Below are 13,127 nucleotides of genomic sequence, written 5' to 3' on the forward strand. Positions count from 1 at the left end.
GGGGGGGGGGGGGGGGGGGGGGCAGAGCTCTCTGGCTGCAGCTGCCAAGCAAGTGCAGTTCCCTGCCTGCCCCATGCCACTGGTCACTGGAATGGGGCTGCCACTCCACAGGGGACTTCCCTGGCTGCCCCACACCTCCGGCACTGGAATGGGACTGCTGCCCCACGGGAGAGGTTCCTGGCTGCAGGGGGCTCCCTAGCTGTGGTGGCAGCTGCCTGCTGGGGTGGGGGATGGGTCTTCTCAGCTACACCAGAGGCTGTCCTGCAGCAGGGGTGGCCTACCTCCTCACAGTGGTCTCCCAGCTGCAGGTGGACACCAGGTCTCCCTTAAAATCTTAGGGCGGGGAGGGGAACACACTACCCTACCCCCCAACATACCCTGCCTTACCTCTATGGCAGGGCCTCTGGCTCCCTCTCCTGCTGCTGCCTGGACTGGCTGGTCAGTACATGCTGCACATGCTTGTCCAGCCAGCTCCCGATTGATTTTACCTGCAGCTGCGCTGACTGGGGGGAGGTCAGCTCAGCAGAGAGAGTGAATATATGGCACAGTTTGCTCTTTTGCTTAAAAAAGGCAGGACGCCTGCCTAAAATCCAGGACTTTCCTGGTGGTAACAGGACAGATGGTCACCTCCCCTTGTGGTATTGATGTGGCAGCACCTTAAATTACAACAGCCCCTGAGGGCTTTCATGTGGGCTGTAGTACTGGCCAGAATCTCCATAGGTCTGCACCCTGGAGTCTGCCCCTGGCAAAGTCTGTGTCCTCAGAAGGAAGTCCTAAGTCTGGCTCCCTCTGTTTTTTCAACACGGAAATTCCTCTCCCGCCCATGTTTATATGCCGCTCTGGTCCCTTGGCCTGGTGACAGTATTCCAGCAGTGGTCACCCCAGTGCCAAGCACAGAGGTACCCCCTGCCAGTCTGCTACATCAGTCAGTTTACAACAGGTGCTATTGTTGCACAGACTCCTGTAAAGTGAAGACTCTCTTTCTGAGCCAGGCAGAGCCACGGGAGAAAGCCATGGCAACAAGGGGTGGAGGAAGCTCAGAATATGGTGATCCCTGGGAAGCCTGGGAGGGTCACCAGGCTGCCTAAGGAGGAGTGAACCAGCCCAGGTCAGAAACAGAGCAGTGTTTAGATAAGTCATTCAAACCTTTGTGCTCTTAGCCAAAGCAGTTGAGGCAGCTAGCTAAATTTTGATGCTGGAAACACTAAAACAGCCACTCTTTTTTGGTACTTTGGCGCTTAGCCCACTCAGGAAATGCAGGCTATGTAGACACATTTTCTTTTTTTTTTAATGCAATTTATTTTAAAAATCTGTACTTGATTTGACGTTTAGCCTTCATTAATAGTAAAGCCATTCTAACCCATGTGTTAATAGGGATCTCTCAAAGCCATACAGAGGGAAAGAAGGCAGAGGAATAAGTTGTTTCTACTCTGTCACTACTATTAGGCAGATGCACAATTATCATTCCATGCCCAGAAATTTCTGGATTGTGTGTGGTAATTTTGGGCATCCTTACTAGACTTCCTGTAGCTAGGCTAATAGGTGCCATTGAAAGCAAGTAGTCAGGATAGCTACTTTACATGAGGAAGACCTGTGACCTGCCTGGAGCTAGAGAAACTCAGCCATAGGAGCAGAAATCAGGCTTCTAACACTGAAGTGTTTTGCAACTGGGTTTTACATTTATGTAAGTAATACTGACTGGTTGATTAATTAGTTAGCTAACTAGCGAACTGTGCAATTCCACAGTCCAATGGAGGAGAAAGAATGTATGGATTCTAACTGCACATTTCTATAAGCAAGAGGAGGGAAGATATCTGAAAGTGACTTATTTCCCTAGTACAGACTAGCCCTTTCCCGTGTTTTTGACTCAGTGGCCTGTAGAGAGTTGATGAGCAAAAGCCTCAGACCTACATTCCAGCTCAGGTTTTAGAACTCTGAATTACTTCCTACCAGAGAGGACTTGAATGGGGATTCTGCAAGAGGGGGCATTGTCCACATGCCTCTGCCATGCCCCTGCTCACCTGTGCCCTGGCCATGGCCCCATCCTCTCCTGCCCCTGGTTCCCCCCCACCCCCGACCTGCCTCCCCTTGTGGAAGTGCTGCACCCCTTCTGGTGACTGCAGGGACAGTCTCCTTGCCAGCTCTTGGAGCAGCACAGCCCTTGCACTCACTGCAAGTGGTGCAGCACTGATGGTGGGGGAGTGCAGGGGGGGGCATGTAAGCCTCCTTTATAGCCCCTACATGTCACCTCTGCTTCTTGCTGTGTATCTGGGGCGGGGGGCTGATCTGGATTAAATTTAATTTTTCTTTTCTTTATATTCGTGTGTAACTGATGATACTGTACGTGGTTTAGGAAGTAACCTTGTTGTGTGGTAGAAATTACAATTTTTTAAAGCAATATAAGGTTTTATAAAGTTGGTACTTCAGAATTGAATTAATGTCCTTTGTTCTTTTGGCCTTGATTCTGATGACGTTAATCCGATGCAATCCCTGATGGAAACCCTCAATGACTGAATTCTTAGTTGCCATGTGCGTTACTATGTGACTTGTGTTGGAGCACCACCAGGGGGCGGGGAAGTGAATGTTAGCCAAAAGTTACACAGTAACTCCAGGGGCTCCTCCGCAAAGCACAAGTGTGGACTCTACATTATGCCTTTAGAGAGTGTAGATTGCCGGGGTGGCCAACAGACTTGCCCTGCCACATGGCAAGGTGGTGGGGCCTGGCTCCTCGCTCCTGAAAGGGGCAGGACCTGTGGTGGAAGGGGTCGAGCTGGGGCTGAATCAAGTGAAAAGGGAAGGAAAGTGCTGAGCTGGGTGTGTGATCTCAGGCCGTGTACAGGGAAACAGAAGGTTCATCAGTGCATGACAAAACAGAGGGAAGAAGCCCCCTGCAGTAGAAAGGTTTGTTTGTTCTGGGGGGATCTTAAGAAACAGTTGTAGTGTCTTTGCCTGATCAAAAACCTGGGGCATCGGCACCCCTGCAAGTTTCTTTGGTGAAGAAATAATGCTTGTTTTTATTATACTGTCATGAGGATGTGGGGCTGTAGTATGCGGGGTGGGGGGAATGGCAAGGAAAACCAAGGGGGCAGCCAGAAGAAGGTGTAACTGAGCAGGGGCAAAAGAAATCATTACAAACAGTGGAACAGTCAGGATACGCACGTGCTATAACAATAGTGTGACTACATCATCATGTCATTAACACTTGACCTGCCTCAGCCTTTCCCCTGTCTTTTTTGTGATTCTCCACTGTCATTTGAAAGCTTGACTGTACACTTTTCAAGAAGTGATATTGGCTCAGGACCTCAAAGGTGGGAGCTGGCACCTAAAACATGATGAGGCTCTGGGTCTCTGGCTTTTTCTTTGTATCATGAAGCACCCCATACAGTTCTGGCTGCTGTAAAAACAAATGAACTGGAAGAGTGGATTCACTGGTTAAATTACTGGAAGGGTGAGGGTATGGGACTCTCAGAAGCACTCGTTACTGATCTAGCTGCTCCCACTGAAGCAAATGGCATTTTACTCCCAACTTCAAAGGGATGAGAGTTAGGAAAGTGCCCTTAAAACCCTTAAAACGTCTAAAAGGAATGAATTTACAAAACCAGAGATTTTTCTGAACAAGAAGCCCTGTGGCACCTTATAGACTAACAGATATTTTGGAGCATAGGCTTTTGTGGGCAAAGACCCCGTTTTGTGTTTGTTTTAGCCCCTCACACTAGATTCTCAGTTCAGTGTGTACTTTTCAAGAGATGGATCATTGTACTGTACTTTTGCAATAGGGTCTTGCCAGGTTAGACTGAAACAAAACAGTGAGTGAGGTTATATCTTTTATTGGACCAGCTTCTGTTGGTGAAAGAGAAAAGCTTTGAGCTTACACAGAGCTCTTCTTGACATTATTTTGCAGTCCCCACCAATTTAAAAGTGCACTGCGTGCTTAGTCCTTGAGTGGGACAGTGGGTGGGGTTGGAACTGGAAACAAGATTATTTTGATGTAATGAGCCAGATCGGTTGGATACATTTCAGGAGGGTGTATGCATGCAGGTTGCTGCACAATCCTAATGCCCGAAGTCACACACTTTATCATTCAGTTCCTACCCTAACATTAGATGACTTCCAGTGAACTAAGGCATTTTCAACACACCATTGATTTGTTTGAACATCAGACTGGCAAATGAAACTAGATCATTGTTATTTTTGAGTCATCCCATTCTGATTAATTTTGTCTATTTTTGCTTGAATAGTCTTGGCCAAATTCTGCTCTGAGCTCCCCTTTTGTAAATTCAGATGTGCCTTAGAGGTCAGTGCAATTATTCTTTTGTTCTTTTTCTCTTCAATATAGAATCATAGAATAATAGAATTCTAGGGCTGGAAGGGAACCTCAGGAGGGCCATCCACCAAAGCAGGGTCAACCCCAGCTAAATCATCCCAGCCGTGACTACGTCAAGCCGGAACTTAAAAACCCCTAGGAGATTCGACCACCTGCCTCAGTAACGCATTCCAGCCCTTCACCACCCTCCTGGTGAAATAGTTTTTCTAATATCCAAACTACACCTCTTCCTCTGTAACTTCAGACCATTGCTTCTTGTTCTGCCATCTGTCATTATTAAAAGCACTCTCTCTCCATTCTCTTTAGAGCCCCCGTTCAAGAAGTCGAAGACTGCTATCAAATCACCCCTCAGTCTTCTCTTCTGCAAACTAAATAAACCCACATCTCTCAGCCTCTCCTCATAGGTCATGTGCTCCAGCCCCTTAATTATTTCCGTTGCGCTCCAATGCATCCACATTGTTTCTATACTGAATACATTTGGCCAGAACATGATATGGTTTTAGTATTTTTGGGGTGGGGAGGGGAATATAAAAGAACTCAGTGGTGGGGTACTAGTGTAAAAGGAGTTTAAGTAAGAAGAGACTCAGGTCCAATGTTTCTATTCTAAATGCTTACAAGGCTAAGCCAAGTTTCAACTGAAGGCTAGGGCTAAGCTCCCTAGGACATGAAAAGGAACAGTGTTTAACCCCAAAGTGAATCCATATGGCTACATTTAAATATGTGCGATTTGACATTATAGATGATATGGTAGATTGGTGCGGAGCTAGTCTATAGAACTTAAGCCACTCCACACTGGACAGGGAACGATGGAAGGGAATAGTGAGAGAGGCATCAGACACCAATGGGTGCTGAGCCCATGGTTATTGATGATGATGAATTTGACATTAAAACATCTTAACAGTCTGGATGACTGTTCTTGTGAATTTTCTCCATGGATTTGGGAGAGTCACTATCTAGGCTTCCTGCATCAACTTCTGGTTAACCAAGAAGTCAAAGCATCAGCAACATACATTTCCATTGGCCAAATGGACAACAGTATGTAAGTGCCTAATTGCTATTGATGACAATGGAAATCAGTCGTAAATACCTGTGAGTATCTGTTTTCTCACAAGTCTGGAAACTTGGCAAGGCTCACACACAGCAGCATTGGCTGACATGAACAAGACAACCTCCCTACCTCTAATGATCAAGCAGCACAGGAGACCCACTGAAAGTCAGCTCTAGTGAGCTGTATATGTTGAACTCATAAGAACATCTATAGCGTGGCCTACAAACTGCTGTCTTAAAACAAGCAACCACAGGGCCATGGACTAAGACAACACCTGTTCCTCTCAAAAAATACCATTTCACTTGGCTGGCAATCCGCTGAGTGGCTGCAGGACTCTGGATACACAGGCAACTCACTCTACGCATGATGAGTGTAAAAAAAACCCTTCCTACTCACTGGAGAAACGTAGTGCCTGACACAAGGAGGAGGGCAGGGCATCCAAGGGATGAACAAGGGAAACCCCATACACCCATACCCACTGCCTTATCCCTTTTCTACCAGCTCAGCAACCTGGCAGATCCCAGACAAGGCACATTCTAGCAGAAGTCCCATGCCGTCACATTCCAGAGAAGCCCGAAGCCATGGGTCTGTTCAAGAGAATGATTTCCTGCTCTGATCCACATAGGGACAGATGATGTCTCCTACCAGGGCAGCTGAAATGAGGCTGCTCTCTCTATAGGCTAGTGATAGGCAAGCTAGGCTAATGAGGTAGTTGCATGAGTGGCCAACCTACATCTCAGTGGGCATCAAGATTGTCGTAACCAAGTGAGCCTCCCAGGACGGGGTAGTTTTGCTAGCTGTGCTTGCATTCCTAGAATTTGCAGTGTGTGCCATTTGAACCATAGCAGTGTTTTGATTGGATGCAGAGGAAGCACATAGCTCTCAAAACTGTGTGCAATCAAACTTCACAAACCCTTGTTTACATATGCCACTTTATTGGGAGCGGTAGGAATAAAACTACAGCGATAGAAACCAATGAACTCTGGCAACCTTACATGTTGCAAAATGTCTCATGGGCTATGCTACGCACAGAAAACTGATGAGCTGAATGAGGCCCAGGGACTGCAGGTTGCCCACCACTGCTCTAGGCCTAGTCACTGTGCCAGAGCACCTGAAGATCCAAATTTCTGTCACGGCGCCAGCTGTCCACAGAGGGGGAAAAAAATCAAACCCACCATCAACTCATTCCTGTGCTGAAATGCGTACATTGGGACGACATAGCAGCCTCCCATCTGGCCAGCTAAGAGGATGGGGAGGCATTTGCAGGACCCACGGGACTTAGAGTAGTCTCCACAGGGCCAAGGAGGAGATAGGAACACCCAGGCATGAAGCAAGCTACCCCTGCCCATGTCTCAGTACCTCCTCTCACTCCTCATTCTATCCTTTTGCCCCTACACTCTCAGAGAGCTTCTGCCTCTCCTGTTTGGTTGATAGGGTTGTGCACAGGAGGAATAGAATTAAATAGCTAAACAAAAGCTTTGGTGAATTTGCAGTGTGTTTATTTGGGGATATCGAAGGCAATGTTTGTGGGAGACAGATCAATAGACACGAGCTGCAGGTCTCCTCCACTGTTTCTTTACTATTGTTTGAGTGCACCAATAGACAAGCCACCTTCTGTAAGTGTCTTCCACCTATACCCTGGCTAGAAATGCTCTGCTGATCTCTTGTTTTGTAATACTAACATGGGTTTCCGCTGCTCAATCACTACTGCTGTTTCTGCACATGGTTGTGTAGGTCTCTCATTCATCACTTTGGAGTAGTGATGTGTTACACTTTTTGACTTGCATATTAAAAAACAAAAAAAATCAAGTCACACCCAAATACATTATTTATATGACTCCAGATTACTGGGGTATCTGAGCACCTTGTAATCTTTATTGTATTGATCCTCATTGTACCCCGGGACAATAGGTACTGTCAGTATTTTATAGGTGGGGATCTGGGGCATAAAGATAGGTGGCCCCAGCCTCTACTGGGCCTGGGAATGGGTGACAGGGGATGGATAACATGATTATTACCAGTTCTGTTCATTCCTTTTGGGGCACCTGTCATTGGCCACAGTCAGAAGACAGGATACTAGGCTAGACGGGCCTTTGTTTGACCAAGTATGGCTGTTCTTATGTTCTTATATTTTCCTGAAAATCTTTGAGGCCTTAGTATCTATCTCCCATTGAAATTGCTGGCTTGCCCAAGGTTTACATAGCTGTGTCATGGAGCAGGAAAATGGATGGTGGTCTCCTGAATCCCAGTCCACTTCCTGTCCGAAAGCCTCTGGAAGTGGTCTGAGCTCTCTCTTCTTTACCTGCCTGAGCTCTCTAAAAAAGAGTCTTGTCTATTGGCACTTTGTCTGAGGACAGGAATTCCTAGCCCCATCACTCTGACAAGCCTATGAAAGAGGGGTGGCTCTTCTAGGTGCCTCAGATGTCTGCTCCGATGTACCTTAATGTAAAGCAGCTGCCAAAACCCCATATACTTTGTCAGTCCAACCAGACCATGGACATAACTTCCAGAAGCAGGGCTTAAACACTTAGCAAGTTTCCTCTGGCTGTTTTGCCAGTCTTTATGAGCGCTGTATTAACATGTAATATTTACGTTCTAAACAGAGGCAAATTAACCCTTATGCTCCCCTTTGAGGTAGGAGAAGTGAAGGTTCAAAGACCACACAGTTAATTGGTGTTAGAACCAGAATTAGAACTCAGGTGTGCAGATACTTTTGCTAAGTTCTCTAGGGTACACCTGTTGGTTTAGAAGTAGAATTAACCTTCCTAAATGCCAAGGTCAGCTGCTGGGCCAGCTTCACGTTTCGTTTTTGAAGTGGCTGTCGGCAGAGCTCAGTCCATGCTTGACAAAAATAACCATAACCAGGGCCATAGAGTGGCTGAAATCAGAAGCATGAGCATATGGTAGTAGAGGAGCAGCCATTTCTCTTTCATTTACCCTTTTCTTCTCTTTTCCAAGTTCCTGATGCATCATACAGCCAGCGGAATTCTGTAAGACTCTCCAAAATGCTGAAAGATAGTCAGTATCAAAGGAGTATCCTTCCTAATGCTTCTTCGCAGAGCCTTTTTTGTTTAAAAAAAAAAAATGAAGCTCTAGTACTCAGGTGCCTCCCTGCCCTGCCCCTCCTAGCCAATCCTGCAGCTGGGGCTACTGAGGGGCCAGTACTCAGTACTGGCAAGTACCAACACAAAAAAAAGCACTGCTTCTTCCCGATTGTTTCTATTCCTGACACCCTACAAGAAACAGTCTTTGCTTCCGCTTTGTTTTATATGAGTTTCTTTAGGCATTCACATCCCATGGCATTCAGTGTGAGGCAGCTGCCTAGCCTACAATAACAAACTGAAGAGAATGTAATGTAGAACTGGCCATTGCCCATTTACCCCAGTCCACAAGCACTGTCAGACATGCACACCGACAGACCTAAGTCCTCATCTCAGGCACAGCAATGCAGCCACACTCCACTGGGGTTCCACCTGTGTAATAGATGAGAATTTGGCCCATAGAATAGCATATATGTCCATCCCTACCTGGTGCATGTCTCATTCTGTGTCTTGCCTAGTGCCACATAATGCACTCAGACTTGTGACTTTTATATGTAAGCAGGATGTGAAGGAATGCTTCCATTACAGCTTACTGGAATGGGAGAGAGAACCTGGGTGTGTGCATGTAAATGCAGTTTGCTCCTGTGTGCTTAGATCTGCTCAGTGCCGTTTTTTTGCTTAAAAAAAAAAAAGAGGTGCCAATACTCAGAGGGCTCCCCGCTCCCCCACCCCTCCAGCCAATCCCAGGGCTGGGGCTGCCAAGGTTCCGATACTGGCACAAAAAAAGCACTGGATCTGCTAGGGATTCAACTGATATGGGGGTGTTTCACCTATTGTAATCAATTTGGTTATCGTGGGACTGAAAGCTCTGTTAATGCCAAACACAGGAATGATGAAATATGATCACTCAGGCTTGCAATTATTGTGGGAATACAGAAAACACAGACTGTTTAACCCAGTTGTTTGTTTGTTTGTTTTTGCTTTTTCTAAAGGAGAGAGATACTGTCAGTTTAAGCAGCCTTGGCTGGACAAGGGACCCCTTTCAGAATGCTGTGAAACCTGGCCGGGTAGGGGCAGGGTTTTGAGCCAGTAAGCAAAATGCCCTCCAGGTGTGAGCTGTAAGACTGGTTCTACCTGTTTTCTCTCCACCATTCAATGGCAGAACTAAAGCAGGCTCCATGAGGAGTCTTTTTTCTGATTTTGAATATACTTCAGGGGATGCTGGAGACTTCTTGTGGCTGGGCTGTGCTTTGGGCCAAGGGCTGAACTCATGGAGCTTTGCCCAGAGCCAGATTCCCCACAAGCTGGTGGAAGTAGAGAGCAGTTACCGAGTGGGGTGGCTGGCAGGAGCAGCAGTGATGCAATGTGTGACCAGCAGGGTGGGTGGTGGGGAGCAGTGAGCAGGCAGATGGTGAGTGACCAGTGCAGTAAGTGACTGCTTTACTTTCCCTACTCAGGATGGGAGGTGAACCCTGCCGAAGCAGCCCTGCACTCTGGGTCTGCCCTGACCAAGGGAAGCAACTGTGAGAGGGTTGCCTAGAAAGATTGGGCACGTGAGGAGATTTTTGGGTTGCTGGACTTAAGAACCTGAGAGGAAGAGGACATTGCCCAACCTACCTGGGGTTGGACTTTTACCCATGGTTTAGTTTATGAACTTTATTTGTGGTGTTTTCCCAATTAATGCCAAGTTACTTTCCTCCCTTTTATTAAACATTTTTTTCTGCGCTCTGACTCTGTGTTTGCGAGTGGGGAAGTTGTGCTTTTCAGAGGTGCCCAGGGGTGGTGCTGGAATTTCCCAGGTTACTGGGCTGGGGCTTGAGATGTTTCTATGTGGGATGGATGGTGAGGACCCCCCTAGAAATTGAACCCAGTCCTGGCTGCTGCTGGCTCTACCTGGCAGAAAGGTTACAGACATATCACATTCCCAATAAGCAGCTCTTTGTATGTGTTATGTGGTGCAGTAACTGATCGAGAATCAGTAGGTTTATATTCCATCTACATTTATCTTTGCTGAGTGGCCCTCTGACAGGTCACTCACCTCCCAAGTGCCACCTAGTGCAGTTGTGGTAGTGTAATCTTCTCTCACCATTCCTGGCATCCCCTGTAAGTTGCCAGGCTTGCTGGGATAGGGGAACTTCAGTAGCTCAGCCCTCCAGCTAAGTCACACAGGCAAAAATGGGCCCACTTCCAGGGTACCAAAGAATTTTGCCAGACTGTCTGCCTTCCCCAGGGGCTTCAGCCCTGACTCTGATCCTTTAAATCCAGACCATTTGCTCAGGCTTCTAAACAAGCTTTTAGTGGTTTCTGCCACTTTTCCAGTGGGAGAACCCAGCTACCTAATGCTCCCTTTAAATAGTTACTGCCACATTTCCTGCACTTCTTCACACCTGGTCCCTTTACCTTCACCCCTTACCATAGCATTAGAGTTCTCAGATCATCTCTCTCCCAGGTTCTGTAAATACAGCCACTTGAGTGCCTTTGACCAGAGAGGAGCACTCTTTCTCACCCCTCTGGTCCTAGCTAAGAACTGACCTACTAAAGCCCTAGAACTTCTTTAATTTAAGCCTGATGGGCTGTGGTTGGCTGCTTCCCCTAGGCAGGCCTGGAGGACCCTCATTCATTGGTCTTTCCTGGGGCAGGGTTTAGTAGAACTACAGGATCTCTGTCAGTACCCCCTGTCACTGGTCCTTGTGAACGTCTTGCGCCACAGTGACTCTGCCTAAGCACCTCTTCCCTCCACTTCTTTTTTCCACCCTTTCAAAAAGAAAAAAAAAGTGCCACATTTTAGGCTACATTAATATCTGTATCGCCACAGCCACCGAATGGGGAATGTGGAGGCACTGGCTGTGTATTTTCTAGCAGTAATCCTACCTGTCAATGACGCAGCTTTGCTGCAACTAGTTGCACAAATTAGATCACCGATAATAGGAAGTAGTTTGTAAACTAACCTCATAAATCAGATATATTATAGAAAAGTGCAGCAGATTATTATCTACCGCTGTTTGGGGATGAGTCAAGTAGGTCAAGAATGGTGCGTCTTCTTCAAACAAAGGAAAACGATCCCAATGACAGTTAATATAACAACTTGCAAAGTATGAGAACAGGAAGGACAGCATGTAAACACTCCAGAAGTCTGTCTTCTTTTAGCTACCTTCACCCTCTTGCTGAGCAAACCCTGTGTCTACCACAAGGCATGTCATCCAAAACTTATTTCTAATTGTAATTTGTCACATAACTATAGTTGCATCACTGTACTAATTATTTTAAAAATCAATTTAAGGTTAGTTCGGAGTTTTTGTAAAAAAACAATAATCTGCTGACTGAGATCAATATTGCTGTTTGGTGGAAGCATTAGCTTTTTAGCTTGTATGGTTTCTTCATGTGTTAATGCTTTTAATATGGCTGATTGAAAACTGATGCTTAAGATACTAAAATTCCTACTTTAAATATCTGAAACCACTGAAGATTTAAGTGATTTGCTAGACCATCCCAATAATCTAATGGATTTAGCAAGAGCCCGGGACTCAGGAAACCTACATTCTAATCCTGCATCTGACTTGCTCTGAATATTAGATCAAGTAAAGCTAACTTTCTTGTCATTCAAAGTGGAGCAACATTATTTGATTTATTCACAGGATTGTTGGGAAGACATAGGTAAACGTTTGTAGAATTCAGTATGAGTGGAAAATGTTATAAAGCAAACCAATAACTGTGATTGGACAAAACTCAAGACATCTAACACTAGAATCATAGACTACTAGACCTGGAAAGGACTTCAAGAGGTCATCAAGTCCAACCCCCTGCTCATTGCAGGGCCACCCACCATCTAGCTCAGGGGTGAGGAAACGTTTATGTCAAGCCCCACTTTTTATCCCTCGATGAACTTTCATGCTTCCTCAAGGGGCCCCACCCCGCCCACTTTGCTCACCTCAATCTAGATCATACCTGATGGATGTTTGTCTATTGTGCTCTTAAAAGACTCCAGTGATGGAGATTCCACAACTTCCCTAAGTAATCTATTCCAGCTTAACCACCTGGCAGTCAGGAAGTTTTTCCTGATGTCCAACCTAACCCTCCCTTGCTGCAATTTAAGCTCATTGCTTCTTGTCCTATCATCAGAGGTTAAGGAGAATATTTCTTCTCCCTCCTCCTTGTGACAACCTTTCAGGTACTTTAAAGCTGTTATGTCCCCTCATCTACTGCACTAGTCATTCTAAACTACAGTACGGATCTAGTGATGTTGAGGTTCTTTAGTAAGAAAGGAGGAAAAACTCAAGAGTGAGTGCAACAACATTAACTTGCAATGCTAAGGCAGGGGGACTTACAGAAAACAGTGCTCAAAAGTATCACTGAAACAAAAAGGTACAAACCAGAAATGCCACGGATAACAAAAACATGCTTAAGGTAGTGTTCCACATAAAACGTGCTGTCCAGGCAGAGTGGAGCTGGCTTTCAGAGGGTAGTGCTTTGAGGAATGGGGTTTTTCATTATGGAGGAAGCTGGGGAAACTCACCGATGCTGACATCCTTTGGCCACACAGTTTTGGTAGAACAGTTGCATGGCCCAGCTCTGGTGTTGGCCATCTCTGAACAATCTGAGCACTCTGCCTGTATGTAAGGCTAGCTTGGGGAGTCATAGGAAAAATGGGGACCCTGGGCTCCTAATAGTGTAGTTACAAAACATTGTGGTGTGGGTCAGGTTCAGGTGATGAGGA

The sequence above is a fragment of the Carettochelys insculpta genome, chromosome 4, assembly GCF_033958435.1.
Source record: "Carettochelys insculpta isolate YL-2023 chromosome 4, ASM3395843v1, whole genome shotgun sequence".
Taxonomy (NCBI): domain Eukaryota; kingdom Metazoa; phylum Chordata; order Testudines; family Carettochelyidae; genus Carettochelys; species Carettochelys insculpta.